The 25,212-nt window shown below is 44.6% G+C and overlaps 1 protein-coding gene across 2 annotated transcripts in view; it reads right to left on the reverse strand.

The window, feature by feature from the left end:
• elfn1 (extracellular leucine rich repeat and fibronectin type III domain containing 1) overlaps nucleotides 1–25,212 on the reverse strand; it is a 146,799-nt gene that overhangs the window by 52,759 nt on the left and 68,828 nt on the right. The gene's annotated exons all lie outside the window — the stretch shown is intronic.

Below are 25,212 nucleotides of genomic sequence, written 5' to 3' on the forward strand. Positions count from 1 at the left end.
ACTCCAGGAAGTTAAACCTCAAAACTCAAATGGAGACACAACAGATGTTAGATGCTAAAATCTTGTGCAAAACACTTACTGCTGGAGGAACACAGTGGGTCAGCCAGCAAATTCCAGCAGTTTTTTTTAAACTCAAACCTAAAATCTAGATTCACATTCCCAGTGCAATATTGAGAGGAGTGTTGCACTGTCAAAGATGCCACCTTTTTGGATGAAGCATTAAACCTGCTCTCTTAGATGCAGGAGGAATATCTCACCATACTAATTGAAGAAGACTGAGGACTCCTCCCCATTATTCTGCAATGTTTACCCCTAGACCAACATCTAAAGGTCGTAATCTGCACTGTATTATTGGTGTTTATGAAACTTGTTGTGAACAAAGTGATTGGACTTCACCAGTTGCAAAATACCTTGGCACAAATCTGTAAAAAGCACCTGCAGAGTGGTACAAGCTTTCACTTTCTTCAAGATAAATCAAAGCTGCCAACTGTATTAACTGAGAATTTTGAGTCCATGGCTCCCTAATCTCAAATTCAACTTCCTCAAAGTTTTACACAAGGCCATGGAATGGGCAGTGCAGGAAATACCCACATGTGTGGCCAGCTTAAGCGAGGGGACATTGCATCATCAGTAACATACAGGTCACAAGTGCTCCATGCAATCATCTCTCGCAACAATAGAGTTCAACCAGCTCCCCTTGACAAGCAATGTATGTGCCATTTCGGTCAGCATTGACTAGAAATTCGACAAGATTGGCCACATGAATACAGTGGCTTCAGAGGCTTTGTATCCCCTTGTGACCAACTCATCTCCTGACTCACCCATCTGCCAGTCATATCAATAATGTGATGGAATTCCCTCCACTCGCCTGGGTGAACGAAGCGGCAACATTCCAAAGTATGACACCACACAGGACAATGTAGCCCGAATGATGGGTACCCTGTCCTCCAACTCGTCATTCACCTGCTCCATCACCTTCAGTCTGTACAGTACCTCATCAAGGCTTATCGATATCTCTCAAACACAACCTCCACAATCAAGGGCCGCAGATACAGGAACCCCTGAGGGGTAGATACTTTACAACCACGTGCCGGTATTCTAAATTTCACATCACATATCCTTTATTGCTGCTGAGCTAAAGGCTCTTACGAAGATCCCGCCTGTCAGATCCTTAATCCATGCTCCACGTGTGTTACCCTCAAAGTGCCTACTCTGAAGATGAGTGCCATCCATCTCCTCCTGGAATGGTGTTTGCCAAGAAGATCTGGACCGAGATGCTGTGGTCTTTGTTGAGGTTCTTCCCAAACAGCTGTGTATCGTAGGACTCTGTGCGCTGTTCCCAGGAAGGTACAGTGAGAGAAATATCAACTGTGATGGAAGACTATCAGGTTGGTGAAAGACACCATCTGGTATGCACACAACTCTCTGGAACTGCCCTTGCAAGGTGTTGTCCATGATGAGTGTTGCAGGTCGGCAGATTCTAAGGTCAAGACCATGTGCTGAGGCTTGCAGCCAAAGCAAAGGCTGCACGAGAAAGGCCAGTTTCAGGCTTTCTTCCCACTGCACACTGTGGGGCTGGAACCTGTGTAAAACCACATGAGCTGTTTGCTCACGGAGCATTTATGGAGGAAAATCTATGCCATGTTGATGTAATGTAAATGGAATGACATGATTTGTACTAACAATGTTAACTGGAATGTTCATTGCAATTTTTATGAATAATGCATAATTTCCGAATAGAAACCTCTACTAACAGCACCAAGGCGATGCCATTACTGGAAGAGCAGCAATAATTCAAGAAGGTGGCTCAACACTGCCTTCTCAAGACAATGCTTGCATTGCCTTACATTTTATAAATGAATAAAACAGCACAATAACCAACCCGAAAACCTGGATAGACAACTTGAAATCTGACATACTTTGTACCTCTGGAGAACTGAGATACCAGGACAGGATGAAATCAGTAGCGTTATACTGATAGAGGATTGTGTCCTGCGTACTTGTACAGAAAGGCTACTCTCTCCATTTGAGGGTTGTGGATTTGAATCCCTCCAAGGGATTTAAGGGGCTGTCCCACTGCGGCGACCTAATTGGCATGTTTAGGAGAGTTTGAAAAAATGTCATGTTGAAGACCTCCTTCGATTATGTAGAAGACCTCCTTCGACTTCCTACTATGTTGAAGACTAGCTTCGGGAAAATTGGACACAGAATAGTAGAGAGTGAAGACAACCTCCTTTGATCTCCTTCGACCTCCATTTGACTATGTTGAAGACTATATACGACTACCTTCGACTACCTTTGATTACCTTTGACTACCCTCGATTACCTACGAATAACATGCCGACCAACTAAGACCTACTTCAACTAAACCTACTAGTAAAAAAAGTATTGATTTTTTCCATGGCGACCTTTTTTTAGTCGCGGGCATTTTTCAACATGTTGAAAAATATGCCGCGACCTAGCTGAGGCCACGAATACGCGGGGACTACTCCCGAGCATGAAGGAGAGTTACAAAGACCTCCTAGGACCTTATGTCGACAATTCTGCGAGTATGAGTCGAGGGCAAACTCGTCTGAACTCGCGGATTAGGTCACCGCAGTGGGACAACCCCTTTAAGCACCTAATCTAGGCTAACACTTCAATGCAGCATTGACTGAGTGCTGTAAACGATCTCATGGCACTACTGAGAGTAGACACATTCCCCGGTGGCCTGGATAATAATACTCAACAAAACACAAAATACTGGATACCTGGAATCTTGCACTGGACACTTGCCCTTGATTGCCCTTTTAATAATGAAATGCGTTACATAATACAGTTCCTTCTTGAGACAGTTGGAGCCATATCATACAGTATGAATGCAAGTTGCAACCCATCAAATTTGACTGATACCATTTTGGAATTGGGAAATGTGGACTGACTCGCGTTCTGAAGAGGAGCATTTCAGGCTCCAAATTTAAGACCTGGTTTGTTTACAATGAAATCAGTGAGATAAAGTAAAAGGAGGAAGCAATTTCAGCAAATCTTGATATTTGCGTCAATAAGACTTCCTTTGTTTTCCGTAAAAAATTACTACAATTTGCATTTATATCACCTCCTTAACACTGTAAAACATTCCATGATACTTTGCAGGGGAACTGCCTTAAGAGAACAAATTAATTGATTAAGGATTCACTCACATACAGTGCATTCAGAAAGTTTTCAGATCCCTTCACTTTTTCCACATTTTGTTACGTTACAGGCTTATTTTAAAATAGATTAAATTCATTTATTTTATCATCAATCTACACACAATACCCCAGAATGAAGAAGCAAAAACAGGTGTTTAGAAATATTTGCAAAGTAATTAAAAAGAAATAACTGAAATATCACATTTACGTAACTATTCAGATCCTTTGCTATGACACTTAAAATTGAGTCTGTTCCATCCTGTTTCCATTGATTATCCTTGAGATGTTCTCAAGTTCTACAACTTGATTGGAGTCTACCAGTGGTAAATTAAATTGATTGGACATGATTTGGAAAGGCACACACCTGTCTATATAATGTCCCACAGTTGACAGTGCATGTCAGAGCAAAAACCAAGCCATGAATACGAAGGAATTGTCCGTAGACCTCCGAGACAGGATTGTGTCAAGACACATGTCTGGGAAAGGGTATAAAACAATTTCTGCAGCATTGCAGGTCCTGAAGAGCACAATGGCCTCAGTTATTCTTAAAAGGAAGAACTTTGGAACCACCAGGACACTTCATAGAGCTGGCCAAACTGAGCAATCGGGGAAGAAGGGCCTTGGTCAGGGAGGCGACCAAGAACCCGATGGTCACTCTGACAGAGCTCCAGAGTTCCTCTATGGAGATGGGAGAACCTTCCAGAAGGACAACTATATCTGCAGCACTCCACCAATCGGGCCTTTATGGTAGAATGGCCAGGTGGAAGCCACTCCTCAGTAAAAGGCACATGACAGCCTGCTTGGGGTTTGCCAAAAGGCATGAGAAACAAGATTCTCTGGTCTGAAGAAACCAAGATTGAAATCTGTGGCCTGAATGCCAAGTGTCACGTCTGGAGGAAACCAGGCATCGCTCATCACCTGGCCAATACCATACCTACGGTGAAGCATTGTGGTGGCAGCATCATGCTGTGGGGATGTTTTTCAATGGCAGGAACTGGGAGACTAGTCAGGAACGATGGGAAGGATGAACGGAGCAAAGTACAGAGAGATCCCTGATGAAAACCTGTACCAGAGCGTGCAGGACCTCAGACTGGGGCGGAGGTTCACCTTCCAACAGGACAACGACCCTAAGCACACAGCCAAGACAATGCAGGAGTGGCTTTGTGACAAGTCTGCTAATGTTCTTGAGTGGCCCAGCCAGAGCCCGGACTTGAACCCGATCGAACATCTCTGGAGGGACCTGAAAATAGCTGTGCATTGACGCTCCCCATCCAACCTGACAAAGTTTAAGAGGATATGCAGAGAAGAATGGGATAAATTATCCAAATACACTTGTGCCAAGCTTGTAGCATCATACCCAAGAAGACTTGAGGCTGTAATCGCTGCCAAAGGTGCCTCAACAAAGTACGGAGTAAAGGGTCTGAATACTTATGTAAATGTGATATTTCAGTTATTTCTTTTTAATTACTTTGCAAAATTCTCTAAACACCTGTTTTCACTTTTTTTTATTATGGGGTATTGTGTGTAGATTGATGATTTAAAAAAATGAATTGAATCCATTTTAGAATAAGGCTGTAACATAACAAAATGTGGAAAACGCGAAGGGGTCTGAATACTTTCTGAATGCACTGTATCAAGACATGACAAAGTGTGTATGAACCATAAGAAGTAGGGCATTCAGCCCATCAAGTCTGCCCCAAAATACTGCAAATGTTAGAAATGGAAATGTTAAATGTGGAAATGGTTCGAAATCAAAGGTCAGCATTGATAGAGCCAAAGCAGTGTTAATAGTTCAGATCAATAACCTTTCATCAGAATATTTCTATTATTTTTCTAAGTCTTTTCCAATTATTTTAATGACTCGTCTCTCAACTATTAAGACTCATCTGTCAAATCTTGAAAATGTATATTACCTAAAAGCCACAGCCTTTGAGCTTCATCTGTTTGTACTGATTCCTCTGAAGCGGCATCCATAACAACCTTGTTCATTTGATATGAGTGACCTATCAGAGTGTATTGCAGGAGGACTAATAATGTTAGCATGCACAATGAATAGTGCCCGAAAGAGTACAAAGGAACAGAGGGACCGACAAGTCCAAGGACCCTGCAAGGTGACAGCACAGGTAGATAATGTGCTTAAGCAGGTGTAAGAGGTATTGGGAATGATGAATAGAAATAATGAACCACGGATGCTGGTTTACAAAAAGAGACACAAAGTGCGGAAGTAACTCAGCAGGTGCGGCAGTATCTCAGGATAGATGACATTTTGGGTCGGGACCATTCTTCAGTCTGATCATCACTGAACTCCGACACTTGAGATACTGATCATCCAAAGCAATGAATGTAAGAGCAGAAAGTTATGGTACGACTTTATAAAATATTTGTTATGTGACAGCTGAGGTATTGTGTGCAAGTCTGATTTCCACATTATATGAAGAACACAATTGCACTGGAGAGAATGCAGAGAATTTTCAGCAGGATTAGTACCTTAGGCATTACCTACCCATGTACCTATCTGAATGTTTTTAAAATATTGTTATAATACCTGCCTGCTCTGACATATACTCATCATATACAGTACTCATCACCCTGTGTGAAAATGTTGCCCCTCAGGTTAATATTAAATCTTTCCCCTCTCACCTTAAACCTATGTCCTCTGGTTTTTGATTACCCTACTCTGGGCAAAAGACTGTCATCTACCATATAATTTTCATGGTTTTATATACCTCTAATAGATCAACCCTCAGCCTCCTGTGCTCCAAGGAATAAAGTCCTAGCCTGCCCAACCTCTCCCTATGGCTCAAGCCCCCAAGTCTTGGCAATTTCTTCGTAAATCTTCACTGCATTCTTTCCAGCTTAACATCATCTTCCCTACAGCAAGGTGACCAAAACTGAACACAATACTCCAAATGCGGCCTCACCAATATCTTGTACAACTAACATAATGTCTCAACATCTATACTCAATATGTGTAGGAAAGAATTGCAGATGCTGGTTTAAATTGAAGTTAGACACAAAATGCTGGAGTAACTCTGCGGGACAGGCTGCCTGTCAATATCCTGACTGATGAAGGCCAATGTGCCAAAAGCCTCTTGACCACTTTCAAGGAACTATGTACCTGCACTCCTAGATCCCAGCTCTACAACACTCCCCAGAGCCCTGCCATTGACTGTGAAGGTTCTGCTCAGGGTTGACTTCCAAAAATGCAACACCTTGCACTTATCAGCATAAAACTCCATTAACCATTCCACAGCCTACATGCTCAACTGAGCAAGACCCTGCTGTATTTGTTGATAATCATCTTCGCTCTTAATGACACCACTCACTTTAGTGTCATCTGCAAACTTACTAGCATGTCTTGTACATTCTCATCGTAATCATTGATATAAAGCACAAACGGCAAAGGGCCAAGCTCTGAATCCTTTAGGCACATGACTGGTCACAGGCATCTAGTCTGAAAAACAACCTTCCACCATTACCCTCTGCTTCCTTCCATGAATTCTCTACCCAATCGGCTAGATCTCCCTGGATCCCACACGATCTAACCTTCCAGAGCAGCTTACCATGCAGAACTTTATTAAATGTCTTGCTGAAATCCATATAGACAACGTTTACAGCTTTGCCCTTGTCAACCTTTTTTGGTCACTTCTTCAAAAAACGTAATCGGATTCGTGAGACGCAATATCCCATGTACTGAACCATGCTGACCACCCTATCTATGCCTCTCATAATTCTCATCCTTCTATTAAATCACCCGTCAATCTCCAATGCTCTGGAAAAAACAATTCATGAACCATCGCTAAAACCCTATAATCTAGGCAACATTTTGGTAAACCAGTACCCGCCCCAAAGACTTCACATCCTGCTTGTAATAGAGAGACCAGAACTGCACACAGTATTTCAAATACTCCGGACATGTGTAGGAAAGGACAGCTGATGCTAGTTTAAATCTGACTTGGAACCAGTGTGGCTCAATGAACACAGGGTCCATGGCAGAATGGATGGTTAGGACCTCAGCATCCCAATAAACATCGTAAGAGAAGCAAAAATCTATTTGTGGCTCACTTCCCTGTAGCTCGTCTCATTTTGTGCTTTCAAATGGAATTCATCTTGGCGAGGGATGGATGAGTTTCTATGTGACAGATGGCTCCAACCCATTGTGTGAATCTTGGTGCTGTTTGTAAATTGGTGTCGTTGGCTTACAATGGCAGAAACTATCTCATTCTGGGCTGTCTCCAGTTTACACTACCCACAACATGCATTGCCAATATCATTCACCATACACCAAGCAGTTATAGATCACACCTTTAGTAAGAAGATCATTTGTTATATATATTTAATCAGTCCTTCAGGAGAACTGCCTTTATTTATGAGTTGCATAAGATGTCTTCGTACAAAAGATGGGCTAATCATGGCCAGAGTGGACTGGATTGGTTTCAATCCCCAAAGGATTATATCTCAATTGGCTTGGGTCCTTTAATGTTATTTTTCTCTTTTACCTTTCTTTGTGTAGATGTCATTAAGAAAATGGCTTGGATTGGTTGAATCAGAGGGAGTTGCCAATGACTGTTCTTACTCCTGTGAGTGTTCAAATGGATCTTCAGAGTCGGCAGTCTGATTCCAAAGTGAAACAGGCCACCACCTCTTCTGAGTTATCCATGCCTTTCTTCATAGAGCACAAATCCTGTGGATGGTGGAGATCTGAATTATCATCCGGAAGTCTAAATACTCGGCAGATCAGATAGCCCCCACTGGAGTGAGTAATAGAGTCAGTGCCTCACATCAAGACTCTTTAACAATTTTATCAAGCTGCAGCTGATAATAACTGTGCAGTCTGTATAGAGTTTTCACGATCATCCTGTCACCGCCCGGGTTTCTTCTTGTTTCCTTCTACATCCGAAGGACATCACTAAATTTCACCTAGTATGTAGGTGGATGGTAGAATCTAAGGGGATGTTGTGGGAATATGAGAAGAATGAAATGTACTGGTGTGGAATTAGTGTCAATTGGTGCTCGCTGATTATTGTGGGCCGAAGGTCCTGATTCTGAGTTGTATCTCTCTATGGCCTATGGCTAAATGACTCAAGACCTGCACAAATAGCCACAAATAGGTTTAAGGGAAGAATGAAAGTTAGAGAGCAAAAGATAGGTCTGTCATTGTGTGTAAAATCAGAGGGTGGAAATGCTGAAAGGGATGATGGTGCAAGGTCAGACAAGTCTCCAGGAGCTGGATATAAAAATATACTTGAAGAAATATGCTAAAAGTCTGAAGTAAAATTGCAGGATGTACTGATGATCTGAAACTTTGAATTGAGTAGAAACAAGGAATGCAAATGTTGCTTTACTAAAAAAGACACAATGTGCTGGAATAATTCAGCAGGTCGCCTGCATTTGAACTTTGTTGAAACAATTTTGAAGCAAGAGGACGGAGGACTCATAGTGTGAGTGAAATGGAGCATTAAAGTGGCACGAAGAGCCAGGCTTCATGTTTGAGGACTGAATCAAGGTGTTACATCACATCTATGTCACTTCCATACTAATGCTTCCAACGTGACTTTGCTTTGTCCAACCATCTGCCTGTCAAAACCTTCCCTCATCTGTGTTCACATCTAATCTGCTATACTTTGCCCTGCCCCTCCATACTTCTAGCTTAATTTTCCTCCTACCTCTGCAATCAGTCTAAAGAAAGGTCCTGACCCAAAATGTCACCTATCCATATTCTCCAGGGATTCTGCCTGACACGTTGATTTACTCCAGCATTTTGTGTCTGGCCTTGACATTGCTTTTCCTCAGTTGTGGTTTTCCCCATCCACTAGAATGGCCCGAGTCCTTGACCATGTCCGTGGCACTCCCTGCCCTTCTGTTCCCACTTATACTTGGGGTCAGGATTGTGTTCCCTTCGCCCTCACCTTCCATCCACCCACCTCTGCATTCAAGGTTCCATACCCTTTGACACAATGCCACAGTCCAACACATCATTCCCACCCTCCCCCTACAGCATTCTGTAGGAACAAGGGCGGCAGGGTGGTGCAGCGGTAGAGTTGCTGCCTTACAACATTGCTGCGCCAGAGACCTGGGTTCGATCCCAACCAAGGGTGCTGTCTGTACGGAGTTTATACGTTCACCCTGTGACCCGTGTGGGTTTTCTCTGAGATCTTAGGTTTCCTCCCACACTCCAAAGACGTACAGGTTTGTAGATTAATTGGCTTGATATATGTGTAAATTGTCCCTGGTGTGTGTAAGATAGTGTTAGTGTGCGGGATTCGCTGGTCGGTGTGGGTTGGGTTGGCCGAAGGGCCTGTTTCTGCACTGTATCTCTAAAATCTGAAATAAAACTGCTTCTGTGGGCTGTTCCCCTTCCTCCTGAACCCTGGGGTGCATTCACAGAGATGCCCTTTGACATCTTCCTTCCCCATCCAAAGCAACAATTTACTTATACTTCAGTCAACTTAGGGTCATGCATTCACTGCTCATGATTTGGGCTCCTCCGCTTTGGGGAAATCAAACGCAGTGTGAATAATAGAATAACGGACTATGTAAAGGAGGCTACTCAGCCCACAGTGTTTGTTCCAGTCAAAGAAGAGCGACCCAGCCACATCACAAGTTCTAGGTCCGCTCTGATCCATTGACCCATCATTTTAAAGTCTCCAACACTGATCCTGTCTCTCCCTCAGCAGACGCTGCATTTTCTTCCTGCATTTTCTGCTTTTATTTCCGATTTTTAGCATCGGTAGTTTTTAGTTTTTCATCTACTCCATCTGGGCTGCTGATAATCTTATACCTCTCAATTATCCATTCATCCTCTTCAGCGCCAAAGGAACATACCCAGCCTTCCCGATCACTCCTCATTGTTACAACTTTTCCAGTCCTAACATCATCCTTGTAAATCCACTCTGCAGCCTCTTCAGTGTCAGCGCACCTTTCCCATAATCTGGGGACTGGAAGTCCACACAATGCACACGTTGTGGCCTCCTGAGTGTGTGTACGCTTCATCATAACCTCCCTGCCACTGTAGCTTGGCTAACAAAGGAGTATATCTCACATGTGTCTTTGCTGTCCTGTCCAGTTACCTTGAAGGAACTGTGTGTGTATGCTCCACAGTTCTTTAGTTTCCCTACATCGCCCAATATCGTCCCATCCTTGTTGCCTCCCCGAATATATTACCTCAGTTCCCTGGATTAAATTTCATTGCTACTTTTCTGCCTGTCCATCTCTATCTTCCCCCAATGATGACCCTTTTTCCCGTCTCCAATGCACCCCCTCCTCGTGGAACCCCTCTCGTAACGTCCCGGCTCTGGAACTCTTTATCCAGAACTGCCGCCGCGACGTCAACCGCCTCAACTTCTCCACTCCCCTGTCTCACTCCAATCTCTCCCCCCCTGAACGCACTGCCATTGAATCACTCCGCAAAAACCCAGATTGGGTTATCAAACCAGCCGACAAGGGAGGTGCCGTGGTAGTCTGGCACGTCGATCTCTACAAAGCTGAGGCCACACGCCAACTCTCGGACACCTCCTCCTACTTACCCTTGGACCATGACCCCACTGACGAGCACCAGGCCACCATATCTAGCACCCTCACCGACTTCATCAATTCCCACGCCCTGCCCGACCAAGCTTCCAACCTCATCGTTCCCCAGCCCCGCACGGCCCGTTTTTACCTTCTCCCCAAAATCCACAAACCCGGCTCTCCCGGCAGACCCATTGTCTCTGCTTGTTCGTGCCCCACCAAACTCATCTCCACATACCTTGACTCCATACTATCCCCCTTGGTCACATCCCTTCCCACCTATGTTCTAGACACCTCAGACACTCTCCGCCGCCTCCGCGCATTCCACTCTCTAGGCCCTCACCCCCTCATCTTCACCATGGATGTCCAGTCACTCTACACCTCCATCCCCCACCAGGATGGCCTCAAAGCCCTCCGGTTCTTCCTCGACCAGAGGAGCAACCTATACCCAGCCACTGACACCCTCCTCCGCCTAGCGGAGTTGGTCCTCACCCTCAACAACTTTACGTTTGACTGCTCCCATTTCCTCCAAACACAAGGCGTAGCTATGGGCACACGCATGGGCCCCAGCTACGCCTGCCTCTTTGTCGGGTACGTTGAACAATCCTTGTTCAATACGTACCAGGGCCCCATCCCCGACCTCTACATCCATTACATTGATGACTGCTTTGGGGCCACCTCCTGCACCCACACACAACTGACTGACTTCATCCACTTCACAACCAACTTCCATCCGGCACTCCAATACACCTGGACCATTTCCGACACTTCCCTACCATTCCTTGACCTCACCATCTCCATCGCAGGGGATAGACTTCTGACCGACATACACTACAAACCAACTGACACACATGGCTATCTGGACTACACGTCTTCCCACCCTGCCCCCTGTAAAGACTCCATCCCCTACTCCGAATTCCTCCGCCTACGCCGCATCTGTTCCCAGGATGAGACGTTCCACACCAGGGCATCGGAAATGTCCTCGTTCTTCAGGGAACGGGGATTCCCCTCCGCCACCATAGATGAGGCTCGCACCAGGGTCTCATCCATACCCCGCAACACTGCTCTCTCTCCCCATCCCCGCACTCGCAACAAGGGCAGAGTCCCCCTAGTCCTCACCTTTCACCCCACCAGCCGGCAAATACAACAAATAATCCTCCGCCATTTCCGCTACCTCCAACGTGACCCCACCACTCGCCACATCTTCCTATCTCCCCCTATGTCTGCCTTCCGCAAAGACCGCTCCCTCCGCAACTCCCTTGTCAATTCTTCCCTTCCCTCCCGTACCACCCCCTCCCCGGGCACTTTCCGTTGCAACCGCAAGAAATGCAACACCTGTCCCTTCACCTCCCCCCTCGACTCCATTCAAGGACCCAAGCAGTCGTTCCAGGTGCGACAAAGGTTCACCTGTATCTCCTCCAACCTCATCTACTGCATCCGCTGCTCTAGATGTCAGCTGATTTACATCGGGGAGACTAAGCGGAGGTTGGGCGATCGTTTCGCCGAACACCTCCGCTCAGTCCGCAATAACCTACCTGAACTCCCGGTGGCTCAGCACTTCAACTCCCCCTCCCATTCCCAATCCGACCTCTCTGTCATGGGTCTCCTCCATTGCCAGAGGGAGCAACACCGGAAATTGGAGGAACAGCACCTCATATTCCGCCTGGGTTGCTTGCGTCCGGATGGCATGAACGTTGAATTCTCCCAGTTTTGCTAGCCCTTGCTGTCTCCTCCCCTTCCTTAACCCTCGAGCTGTCTCCTCCCATCCCCCCGCCCTCGGGCTCCTCCTCCTCCCTTTTTCCTTCCTTCTCCCCCCACCCCCCATCAGTCTGAAGAAGGGTTTCGGCCCGAAACGTCGCCTATTTCCTTCGCTCCATAGATGCTGCTGCACCCGCTGAGTTTCTCCAGCATTTTTGTGTACCATCTCTATCTCTCTGCAGTCTAAAACCTTCTCACTATCCTCACGTGGCCAGCTCTTGTGCCATTTGCCGACCCTTGTCTGAACGCCTCTCCGTCTGCAAGCGATTAGAGCTGCTGGCAGACTGTAACTTTAATTCTCCAGACCACTCCATTCTCATTCTGACCTCTCCTCCTTCAGCCCCCGACATGGTTCCAGGAAAAGCCAGAGGAAGCTTGTGAAACAGCATCTCATCTTCTGAGTGGGCACATGACAGCCTGCCCGACCCTGAGCTCAACAAGTTCAACAACTCAACAAAAGATTATAGCACATTTTAAATTCTGTTCCAAATTCCTTTGGCGTGTTTGGAGAATGATTCTGCATTTTCACCTCCTTTAAACTTCTGTCATCTGTCCTTTCCCCTTTTGTAATGTGTTCTGCCCCCCTTTCTCTGCAACTTGAAGCTCCTGTATCTCTGATTGCTTGCAGCTGCAATTAAAGCCCATCGACTGAAGAGCTTTAAAAAAAAAAGCATCCTACTTTCTGCCTAGGTAGTCTACAACCCAATGATGTGAATATTGAACTTACAATTTATGGTAACCCATATTCCCTGCGTTCCGTTCTCTGTCCTTCTGGTTTCCATAGAAACATAGAAATTAGGTGCAGGTTTAGGCTATTCGGCCCTTCGAGCCAGCACTGCCATTCAATATGATCATGGCTGATCATCTCAAATCAATACCCCATTCCTGCTTTTCCCCATATCCCTTGATTCCTTTAGTCCTAAGAGCTAAATCTAATTCTCCCGTGAAAACATCCTGTGAATTGGCCTCCACTACATTCTGTAGCAGAGAATTCCAGATTCACAACTCTGGGTGAAAAGGTTTTTCCTCATCTCAGTCCTAAATGGGCTACCCCTTATTCTTAAACTGGTTCTGGACTCCTCCAACATCGGGAACATTTTTTATGCATCTAGCCTGTCCAAGCCCAGTCGATCCATTCTTTCATCATATGTCAGTCCCGCCATTCCGGAAATCAACCTACTCTGCACTCCCTCAATAGCAATAATGTCCTTCCTCAAATTAGGAGACCAAAATTGCACACAATACTCCTGGTGTGGTCTTACCAGGGTCCTGCACAACTGCAGTAGGACCTCCTTGCTCCAAAACTCAAATCCTCTTGCAATGAAGGCCAACATGCCATTAGCTTTCTTCACTGCCTGCAGTACCTGCATGCTTACTTTCAGTGACTAATGTACAAGCACCCCCAGGTGTCCTTGCACCTCCCCTTTTCCTAATCTGACATCATTCAGATAATAATCTGCCTTCCTGTTCTTGCCACCAAAATGGATAACCTCACATTCATCCACGTTATACTGCATCTGTCATGCATCTGCCCACTCACCCAACCTATCCAAGTCATCCTGCAGCCTCATAGCATCCCCAGCGCAGCTCACACTGCCACCCAGCTTTGTGTCCGCAAACTTGGAGAATTCCCTCATCTAAATCATTAATATATATTGTAAATAACTGGGGTTCCAGCACCGAGCCTTGCGGCACCACACTAATCACTGCCTGCCATTCTGAAAAGGACATGTTAATTCCTACCCTTTGCTTCCTGTCTGCCAACGTGTTCTCTATCCATGTCAATACCCTACCCTCAATACCATGTGCTCTAGTTTTGCACACTAATCTCTTGTGTGGGACCTTGTCAAAGGCTATTTGAAAGTCAGATACACCACATCCACTGGCTCTCCCTTAAAGGCCTGTTTTTTCGGCGACTGCCGGCATCATTGATTGACGTTTCAGGGTCGCCGAAAGATTTTGAACATTTCAAAATCGAGCGGCGACACAAAAATAATGTTGAGGAAACACCGCGCGTTAATACGTCATATGACGCGGCGCGTCACGGCGTGACTTTTTCGGTGTCCTAATTCGTCAGTCAATGATGCCGACAGTCAGCGAACAAATCACCAAGTGGGCCAGGCCCTTTATCCATTCTATTTGTTACATCCTCAAAAAATTCCAGTAGATTAGTCAAGCATGATTTCCCCTTCATAGATCCATGCTGACTTTGACCGATCCTGTCACTGCTTTCCAAATGAGCTGTTATAACATCTTTAACAATTGACTCAAGCACCTTCCCCACTACTGATTTAAGGCTAATTGGTCTATAATTCCCCGTTTTCTTCTCCCTCCTTTCTTAAAAAGTGGGGCTACATTGTCTACCCTCCAGTACACAGGAACTGATCTAGAGTCGAGAGAACATTGTATTTCCTTGTTTCCCATTATAAATTTACCTGTCTCTGATTGTAAGGGACCTATATTTGTCTTCACTAATCTTTTCCTTTTTAGATATCTAAAGAAGCTTTTACAGTCAGTTTTTATATTTCCCGCAAGCTTTCTTTCATGCTCTTTTTTCCCCTTCTTAATTAACCCCCATTGTCCTCCTCTGTTGAGTTCTAAATTTCTCCCAGTCCTCCGGCTTGCTGCATATCAATTGCTGCCAATTGATATGCCTTTCCCTTGGATTTAACACTATCCTTCATTTCCCTCATTAACCAAGGTGGAGCTGCCTTCCCCGTTTTATTTTTTCACCAGACAGGGATGAACACAATACCCAGTCTAGGATGGCCTGTCCTCTAGTTGTTTCTTCTATAACCATATAACCATATAACAATTACAGCACGGAAACAGGCCATCTCGGCCCTACAAGTCCTTGCCGAACAATTATTTTCCCCTAGTCCCATCTACCTGTACTCAGACCATAACCCTCCATTCTACATATTGGTTTAAAAGCCCATCCCGTATACATTCCAGGAAATCCTCCTCAGCACTGCTACCAGTTTGGTTGGCCCAATCTATATGTAGATTAACGTCACCCATGATAACTGCTGTACCTTTGCTACACGCATCCCTAATTTCCTGCTTGATGCTATCCCCAACCTCCCTGCTGCTGCTTGGTGGTCTGTATATAACTCCAACAAGTGTTTTCTGCCCTTGGCCATTTCACAGTTCCACCCATACCGATTCTACAGCATCCAAGCTAATGTCTCTCCTCGCTATTGCATTAATCTCCTCTATAATCAGCAATGCCACCCCACCTCCTCTTCCTTTCTGTCTATCCTTCCTGAATATCAAATGTACGAACTGCTTCCCTCCCCACTGGTTTCATCTGCCCACCATCCCTCCTTATCTCATCAACCTACCACAGTCTAGCCTCTGTCTCTACCTCCATTCATCCCTTCCTCCCACTTAGCTCCATCTGCCCCATTTTTCTCATTGTGTAGGAAAGAACTGCAGATGCTGGTTTAAATCGAAGGTAGATCACAAAATGCTGGAGTAACTCAGCAGGACAGGCGGACTGAAGAAGGGTGTCAACCCGAAACATCACCCATTCCTTCTCTCCAGAGATGCTGCCTGTCCCGCTGAGCTACTCCAGCATTTTGTGTTCTACCTTCCATTTTTCTCTTTTCTTTCCTATTGCTACCTAACACCATTGGCCACTGTCTACTGAATCCATCCCTCCTTCTTGCTCCATCGGCCCATCACCCCTCCCCTCACCAGATTCCCCCTCTTACCTGTCACTCCGGCCTTGCCCCTTCATCTCATCTCAGTACATTGGCTGTCTCCCCTCTACACTCTTAGTCCTGATGCAGAGTCTTGACGCGAAACGTCAACTATCTATTTACCTCCACAGATGCTGCCTTACCCACTGAGTTCTTCCAGCAGTTTGAATTTTTGATCCAGATTCCAGACCTGCAGCTTCTCATGTCCTTGACTTGAAGAGTTAACATTTTCTCTCTCCACAGATGCCCCCTGACCTGCTGATTATTTCCAGCATTCTCTGTTACCATTTCTCTATCTTGTCCTCAGCTTTGGGACTTTGCTGTTTCTATTTAACCATGATATTTAATGCCAATCTCTGATAGCCCATGAGAAGCTCCTTCTCTTTGAACAGCTACATTCGATGTAGAGGAAGTGCTCCCACGGTGCTGTCTGATCCCTTGTGCCCAGTGGTGGATAGGTTGGCCTTCATGCCCAAGTTGGGATGGTTGGTGACTTGAAGATGCCAGAGTTCTCATGGGAACTGGAGCCAGGGTGCTAGGGCTGAGGGACAGTGTTTAAGCATGGAGAACTGATGAATATTTCACGGGCTGCATCTGAATGGGTCAAATGGGTTAAAGTCACTCCCTTTGAGTGATCAGCAATCTCGGATGTAATTCTATGTCCACCCACCAGGCTGTGATGGAGAGCCACTTCTTTCTACTGAAATTTAAGATTGAGAGCCGACTCAGACTGGGGAAACACTACTGACCCATTAGGGACCCATGAAGAAGGGTTTCGGCCCGAAACGTCGCCTATTTCCTTCGCTCCATAGATGCTGCTGCACCCGCTGAGTTTCCCCAGCAATTTTGTGTACCTTTGACCCATTCACTGACTGGCTCAATTACCAGCAACACCCCATCAGTCTTTGAAAAACTCCTTGTATTTTCCATCCTAAACTATTAGTGTTAGGTCCCAGAGTCAGGCAGGCACAAGAGACTGCAGATGCTGGAAGCTCAAGCAAGAAACAAACTGCTGGAGGAACTGAATGGGTCAAGCAGCATTGATGGAAGATAATCATTGGATGATTGAAGTGTTTTGGGTTGGGAGCCTTGCTCAGTTCCCCAGCAAATTGTGTGTTTTTTTTTAACCCAGTGCTCAGTGGGTTGTCAGCTGAAGGCATGGCTGCTAAAGGTGAAGCAATTAAATATGGACTTGATTGAAAGTTAAAGGTTTAGGAGTGCTAACAGCAACACCACCACCAGCCTGACTGAAAGAGGAGGCACCGCGCACAGCTTAGTCTTTGCAGTGATTAATATTTGCTCTATTAAATCACCCCAGTGTGTTTATGATACAAAAATTACTGTTTGTTCAGCATTGTAAGGGCAAGAGCATTAATCGCAACTGAGAATTAATCACGTGGGCTTCCAATTTATTTGGTTTCTGTGGATCATTTTGTTTACACTCGCATAGGGTGACTTAGGAAATACATCACTAATGTAAATTATATTTCAATGCAATTTACACAATGGTAAAGCAGACGCATGATCCTTAACCAAATACTCCTTGTGTCCTAAACCATTTGTAAAACTCCAGGAGCATGCTGAGGCAATTGGCTTCTCAGACTGCTGGAGCAACGGTTATTAGCTTGTGCATGAAGAAAGAGTAGGAAGAAATTAGAAGCAAAAACCTGCAGATGCCTGAAATCTGAAATTTAAAAAATCAAGAGTTGGAAACACTCAGCTGATCAGGCAGCAGCTGTGGAGAAAGAAAGAGTTAATGTTTCAAGCTGATGATCTTTCACCACAAGATTTCTTCTTATCAATATCATCATTGTGAATTCTACTTCTCCCTCTTTAGATGCTGCCAAATGTACAGAATATTCCCAGCATTTCTTTTGGTAAGGAACAGCTCAAAGAATTAGTGTAGTATTAGCAAGGCTTATTCAGGTATCTGGGTCAGAAGGTCATAGGTTTAATTTCCACCCTGGAGCTTAAGTACACTCTCATGCTCCAATGTATTACTGAAGGATTGCAGAGGAGGTGTTTTTTGAATGAGGTATAAAACTGTCCGTTTGGACAAACATAAAATCTCATGACATTATTTTGAAGATGAGTAGGGGAGAGTTCCCTCGGCTCTGGCCAATACCCACCCTACAACCACATTGCTGAAAATGAATAGAATTACATTGTTATTATACTGCTGTTTATAGGATACTTTCCTACACTATTCCGACTATACATGGTACAGTAAACGTTCATTTTAACTGACCCCTTTATGACAGATTTTGGTTATAGTGGTCGGTTCTGCCAACCCAGCCCTGGCTTCAGACGCCACACCCAGCTCGTAAGGTGCACCAGCGAGCCCTTTTTCACCCATTGCATTGTCGGGTAGACACTGCTGTTGTTGCGGCTCATGTTGTAGCCCCTGGAGACTGCGCTTTCTTCACCGACAGGATTCGTTTGATCACTGTGGGGTTCCTTCCCCTCTCACCAACTGCCGCTTCTTTCTGTTGGCCATTGCTTTGTCCACAGGCTCTCCCTCCCACTCCACCCCCATCTCCTCGTCATTTTGCTGTTGCTTTGTCCACTCCATTGCTCCCACCTCCTCCTCCACCTCCTCTGGAGTTGCCTGCCAACATTCTCCACCTTGGAAGCGAGGAGGGGAGAAAGTGATGGGGTAGCTCGTGAGAGGGGAGGTAGGCCCATGGTGACTGAGCGCATCCTGTCGTTGGTGCCGGCGGTGGCCTGAAGAAAGCTGACGGCCACTGGCTGTAACGTGAGCTGCAACAACAGCCGTGTAATCTGGGCCGTGCAGCATCTGGTGAAGAAGGGGCTCGTTAGTGCAGACCAGTGGCATTGGCACCTGGTTTTATGGTGAAATGACACAAAGTGTTGGAGTAACTCAGCAGACTGAATCAGTCTGAAGAAGGGTCTGAAGCCATCCATGTTCTCCAGAGATTCTGCCTGACCTGCTGAATTCCTCCAGCACTTTGTGTCCTTTTGTGTATTGACCATCATCTGCAGTTATTTCGTTAACTACATACAATAATAATACCTTACTCGGTTATTGTGGACAATCGGCAATAACAGACACCATTCCCTTCCTATGGCCCACTATTACAAGGGTTTACTGTATCTAATTCTGTGTAATGTGTTGAGGATTACCCCATAGATTATAAAAATGCACTGTAGAAAGGAAACCCTTCCCCCATCCCTACAACCAAGGAGGGAATGGAGGGCACAATTCAGCAGTGAATTCTCCATCCACATCTATTGCAGATCTGCCAGATAACATGCGCAGCAAATAAAAGGAGACTATCAGGCTGAGTCATTGTGACTCAAATCAGAACCAAGAACATTGTTAATTACAAATCTGGAGCAAGTCAAAGAAGAAAGTTGGAAATAAGAAATGTCATTGAAAACCGAACATGCGGGCTCTGAGAATAAGTTAAAGCACAATAACCTTACATGTCATTTTACGAGATTATATTATGAAACTGGAGAGATAGTGGTGTTTTCAAGGATATTGAACACTCTCAAGGCTATGAAGACATTGCTAATCTATTTGAGAAGCCTGGTCATACTTGAAGCCACCTGGTGCCGTCTCTACATTATACACTCAATCCTTCAAGAGCTTCAATAACAAATTTTAAAAAATTAAAATGATTAAAAGATATAATGAGCTGAATTGCGTCAAAACGGTGGTGGATTGGGGCTATGTTAGATGGAAATGACACTTCTGTTAAGAGCAGACGATTTGTCTGGATTGCTGGAATCATTTGCCGGGTCCTCTGGTGACTCAAGATATTTCAAGTTACAACCAGCATCAATAATCAAAATTTCCATTCAACTGTGGGGTCTTTATTGTAGCCAAAGACCCGAGCTGCACTGCAGGAGTGTTATCAAAGAAAAGCTGACGCTGAGCTACACACACACACACACAGATATAAAGGAGAATGTCAAATGTTGGTCAGAGAGCTGGGGTTGAAGGTGGACGGGAAAGCTAGAGGTGGGAAGGTCTTAAGAGAAGATCTTGGCCGCTGGGAAGACTGTCAGCAAAGGGAGAATGATTAAATTCACATTGAATCAAAGGACTGAAATTTAAACAGCATGGGTCTCTTGGCTACATAGTAGGAAACAGAGTTGAGGTGAAAGCCTGCACTTTGGGCTAGAATGGAGAGGACAACAGTGTCCCTTCCCGATCATTCAGGACCACTGCTTTTCTTCAAATATGTCAATGATTTCGAATGGTGTATAAAGGACATTTCTTTCCAATATGCGCATGATACAAAACTTCAAGGAACAGTGATCTGGGAGGAAGACAGTCACAGAAAAAGGAGATTATATACTTGGCTGGTTGAATAGACAGATAGGTGGCGGAAAAAATTAATGCCGACAAATGTGAAGTGTTACATTTTCTTAGCAAAAATAATAAAAGCCCATATAAATGTTGGACACAAGTCTAAAAGGGCAACAAAAACAGAGATTTGGGCATTTTTGTGAATAGTCTATTGAGGTTGCGGGGCAGGTTGTGAAAGTGATTACAGAAAGCATACAGGACCCTGGGCTTTTTAAATAGAGGTGTAATGTACAGGAAGTGTAGAAAGGAACTGTGGGTGCTGGTTTAAACTGAAGATAGACCCAAAAAGCTGGAGTAACTCAGCAGGTCAGATATGCTGTCTGACCCGCTCTAATGAACAGGAGCAAGGAAGTCATGATGAACTATCATGAAAAGCAGGTTTGACAACAACTGGTGCATTGTGTGCACCAGTCTACATGAAAGACTTGAGGTCTTTGGAGAGATTTGGAAATGATTCCAGGGATAAGTTAGTTCTGTGGAGAGACTGGGGTTCTCCTTAGAGTGGAGGATCTGATATTTAAAAGCATGGATGGTCTTGACGGAATAGACAGAGAGAAACTGTTCCCATTGGTAGAGAGAATAAGATCTAGGAGACATAGGTTGGAGGTGATTGACAAAACAACCAATGTATTTAAGTCAGGATGTGGAGGGGAACCTGTTCCCAAGTTCCTGATATTCTTGTTCTTCTTAGTTGTAGAGGCCATGAAATTGGTCATTAGTCTGGGTCTGTAAGAGCATTGCATTTTATAGTTGTACACACTGCAGCCATAGTGGGATAGTGGAAGTGAACAAAATAGAGATTGGAAGGTAGAAAGAATGTGGTGCCTCTCTGCTAGCTGTGTTCCCACATGGACCTGGACTTTCATGGCACAATTAATAAAACATATTACATGTGTTTACCATACTGCGAATGTTGCTGTCGTCATTGCTGACCCGGCACCATCCCTGATGACTTGCATTACACACCTTGCGTGTCTCACTTATAATATCAGCCCATGCCTTAATGTTCCCTGTGACTGCCTCTCGGCACAAGAGGAGTGCTTCAGTTGCATATGCCCGGATGCAACCTTATGATGGAAAGAAGGTCATTGGGAAAGCAGCTGAAGATGGCTGGGCCAGTTGGAATGCAAGATGTAGGTCCAGCAAACGTTGGGCAGGGAATTGGATTGTTGATCTTTGTCATAAGAGGAGTGGAGTGCATGAGGAAATTGCCTTGCAACACTTGCTCAGGACATATACTAGATCAAACCCGAAGGATTGTTCAAAATAAATTGTCTTTCATATTCTCAGGATCATCTCAAAGTATTTGTGCAGTTGGTATAGTAATGCTGTTACACAGTAAGGTCCCACTAATAGCAATGTGACAAAGACCACATCATCAGTCTACATGATGTCGGTTGAAGGTACATGTTGGTCCAGACACTGGCTAGAATGTATAACATTAACTTTTACATTCACTGAATAGGCAGGCATGGGCTAGGTTCAATTTCTCATCTGTTAAATGACTCCCTCAACATTGCAGCACACTGATGTTACCGCAGTACGGATGTTAGTCAGTCAAGGTGAAGGGCTCATGGTGCTCGAGTGGAACTTGAACACATAGGTTTTAGTCCTAACCAAGCAAATGGTTCTAACCAGGTCATGGATTTAGACTCCTCAGCCTGGGAAAAAATCCTGTCTGCCAAGTAGTGTCAGAATTTTGGGAATTCAAAGCTGTTCACCAGATGTGGCCTCACCAACCTCCTATGTAACTTCAGTGAAAAATCTTTACTCGTGTCATAAAATCCTCTTGCCAACATGCCATCTGCTTTCCTAATTGCATGCTGCACTGGCACTTGCTTTTTCTGACATGTACAATGATGCTTAGGTTCCTTTGAACATTATCCAACTTCTCACCATTTAAAACAAAATTGTGTATCTATTTTGTGCCCAGTGAATGATCTCACATTTTCCTGCAGTATATTATTTACCATGCTTTTGCCCACCCAGCTTGTTCATAGCCTATTGAAGACTCTTTGGATTCTTATCCTTACTCATAATTCCACCTAGTTTTCTTTCATGATCAGACTGGAAAATCATTATATAATGATGAAAAGAGGCGGCACGGTGGCACAGTGGAAGAGTTGTTGCCTTACAGCGCTTAAAGCGCCAGAGACCTTGGTTCGATCCCGATTACAGGTGCTGTCTATATGGAGTTTGTACATTCTCCCCATGATCACTTGGGTTTTGTCCGAGATCTTCAGTTTCCTCCCTAACTCCAAAGACGAACAGGTTTGTATGTTAATTGGCTTGGTATAATTGTAAATTGTCCCTAGTGCGTGTAGGATAGTGTTATTGTGCAGGGATCGCTGTTCGGTGCGGACTCGGTGGGCCGAAGGGCCTGTGTCCTTGCTGTATCTCTAATCTAAACTAAACTAAACTCTTTTCTATGGGAAAGGCTGAACATTCCTGGTTCAAGGAAGAATGAGGCTGAGCAGTTTCAATATAAAGGAAGCTAAAATGAGGAAATATAATGCTCGTAGTGTATAAATCCAAAACAAAGGATTATATCTATAAGATAACAATGAATTAATTCTATAGGGAATGTTTTCTAGCAAACATTTAGAATATTGTGATCATTGTCACAAAAGAATAGTTGGAGAAATACATTTAAAGAGATACATTTAGAAATCAGTCTGAAGAAATGTATACAAAAGTGCTGGAAACACACAGCAGGTCAGGCAGCATCCGTGGAGAGAGAAACATGGTTCACATTTCAGGCTGAAGACCTTCCTATCAGAATGAACGCTGAAATGTGGACTGAGTTTTTTTCTCTCATAGTTTCTGCCTGAACTGCTGAGTGCTTCCAACACTTTCTGTTTTTATTTCAACAAAAATGAGAGTTCTGTGTTCTAACTATTTTTATTTTGTGCGGGAGATTTAGTGCCCAGCATGAGGAAGTTATTTTCCCTCTCTGCTGAATTAGGTGGTCTGATCCACTTTGTCACGCAGTGTGATGAATTGGCTCACAAAAGCCAGACCCAGCACTGCTGAAGGATCATAGTAATAAATTAAAATCATAAATTTGTAATCAGGCCCGAGCTAAAAGGAAGCATACGTTAAAATGAATGAGTGCTTATTTTTAATCTAAAATCATTGAATCCCCGGCTTCCTGCCCATGAAACATTTATTGAGTGTGTTTAACTCTTTGTGAACTTGTTTACATCAAGCGCAGTGGAGCCTCATCAGGTTGGAGAATTGGTTGCTTGAACAGATTAATCAACCATGACACATACACTTAAATGGTCCTAAGAACACTGGAGTAATTTCAGTTATTAAACAGCATCAGTCACAGGAACGAGGACATTAAAAATTAATGCTTTGGAAAAATAATTACAATACCAAGGAAAAGAAGTGAAAGCGCCCCGAGCAAAAATAGCAGCCAGCTTGAAAATAGCAGAGAGATGATGGAGAAATTAAGTGAAAGCAAAATCATGCTGCAAATATGAAGTGCTGGAAACACTCAGCAGATTGCGGCATTCTTGGAGAGTGAAACCAGGCCTGTGCCTGAAGTGGATGATCTTCACCTGAGAGAAGGAGGACTAGTTAAGTGTCAGAAGACATCAGACTGATTTTATTTTTAAGACACAAAGTGCTGGAGTAACTCAGCAGGTTAGGCAGCATCTCTGGCAAACATGGATAGGTGATGTTTTTAGTTGGGACCCTTCTACAGACTGATTGTGGTGGCTGGGGATAAAGCCGGAAGAGAGGAGGGGCAGAGGGGCAAGAACCAGCATCTGCAGTTCCTAGTATTGACATCAGACTGAAACAAGATGGTCCTGAAGCTCCATCTGAATAGTCCTAGTCTGAAGAAGGGTCTCAACCCGAAAATACACCCATTCCTTCTCTCCAGAGATGTTGCCTGTTCCGCTGAGTTACTCCAGCTTTTTGTGTCTATCTTTGGTCCTGTGAAAAATGGAACAAAGAGCAATGAATGATGTCTTTCAGGCAAGGTGAATCTCTGGAATTCTTTCCCGCAGAAGGTAGTTGAGGCCAGTTCATTGGCTATATTTAAGAGGGAGTTAGATGTGGCCCTTGTGGCTAAAGGGATCAGGGGGTATGGAGAGAAGGCAGGTACAGGATACTGAGTTGGATGATCAGCCATGATCATATTGAATGGCGGTGCAGGCTCGAAGGGCCGAATGGCCTACTCCTGCACCTATTTTCTATGTTTCTATGTTTCTAAACTTGGCTACAAATTTTACACAGCAAGGTTCCCAATGCTAATGATGTGATAATGATGTGATAATACTTTGATGTGGTGGTCGGGGACTGTGGTGTAGAAGATGGATCAATGTTATCCAGGACGCTAGGGAGAAATTAATGCTCGTCTTCCAAATAGTGCTATTGCACCAACCTCACCAGACAGACAGTTTAACATCTCATCCATAAATAGCATCTCCAACTATGAAGCACGCCCACTGTGCATCAGCCCAAGTTGTGTGCTTAAGCTTCAGGAGAGCAGATTGAACACATTAGCCTTTGAAGCTGTGACGTGGATCCCTGCTGAGCCACAGACAATCGCAAACCTGCAAATCTGCTTAATGGGCTTTCAAGGAGTGAGTGTCGATCCAATGTGCCCTTTGGTCTTTTTCATTGTTTCAGTTAATAACCAGCGACCCTGAGCACGTCTAATCCATCAAAAATGACTGCCGCTGGAAAGATGGTGGTGGTGCAACAAAAGTGAAGTGGC

Source organism: Amblyraja radiata, chromosome 22 (genome assembly GCF_010909765.2).
Source record: "Amblyraja radiata isolate CabotCenter1 chromosome 22, sAmbRad1.1.pri, whole genome shotgun sequence".
Lineage (NCBI taxonomy): Eukaryota > Metazoa > Chordata > Chondrichthyes > Rajiformes > Rajidae > Amblyraja > Amblyraja radiata.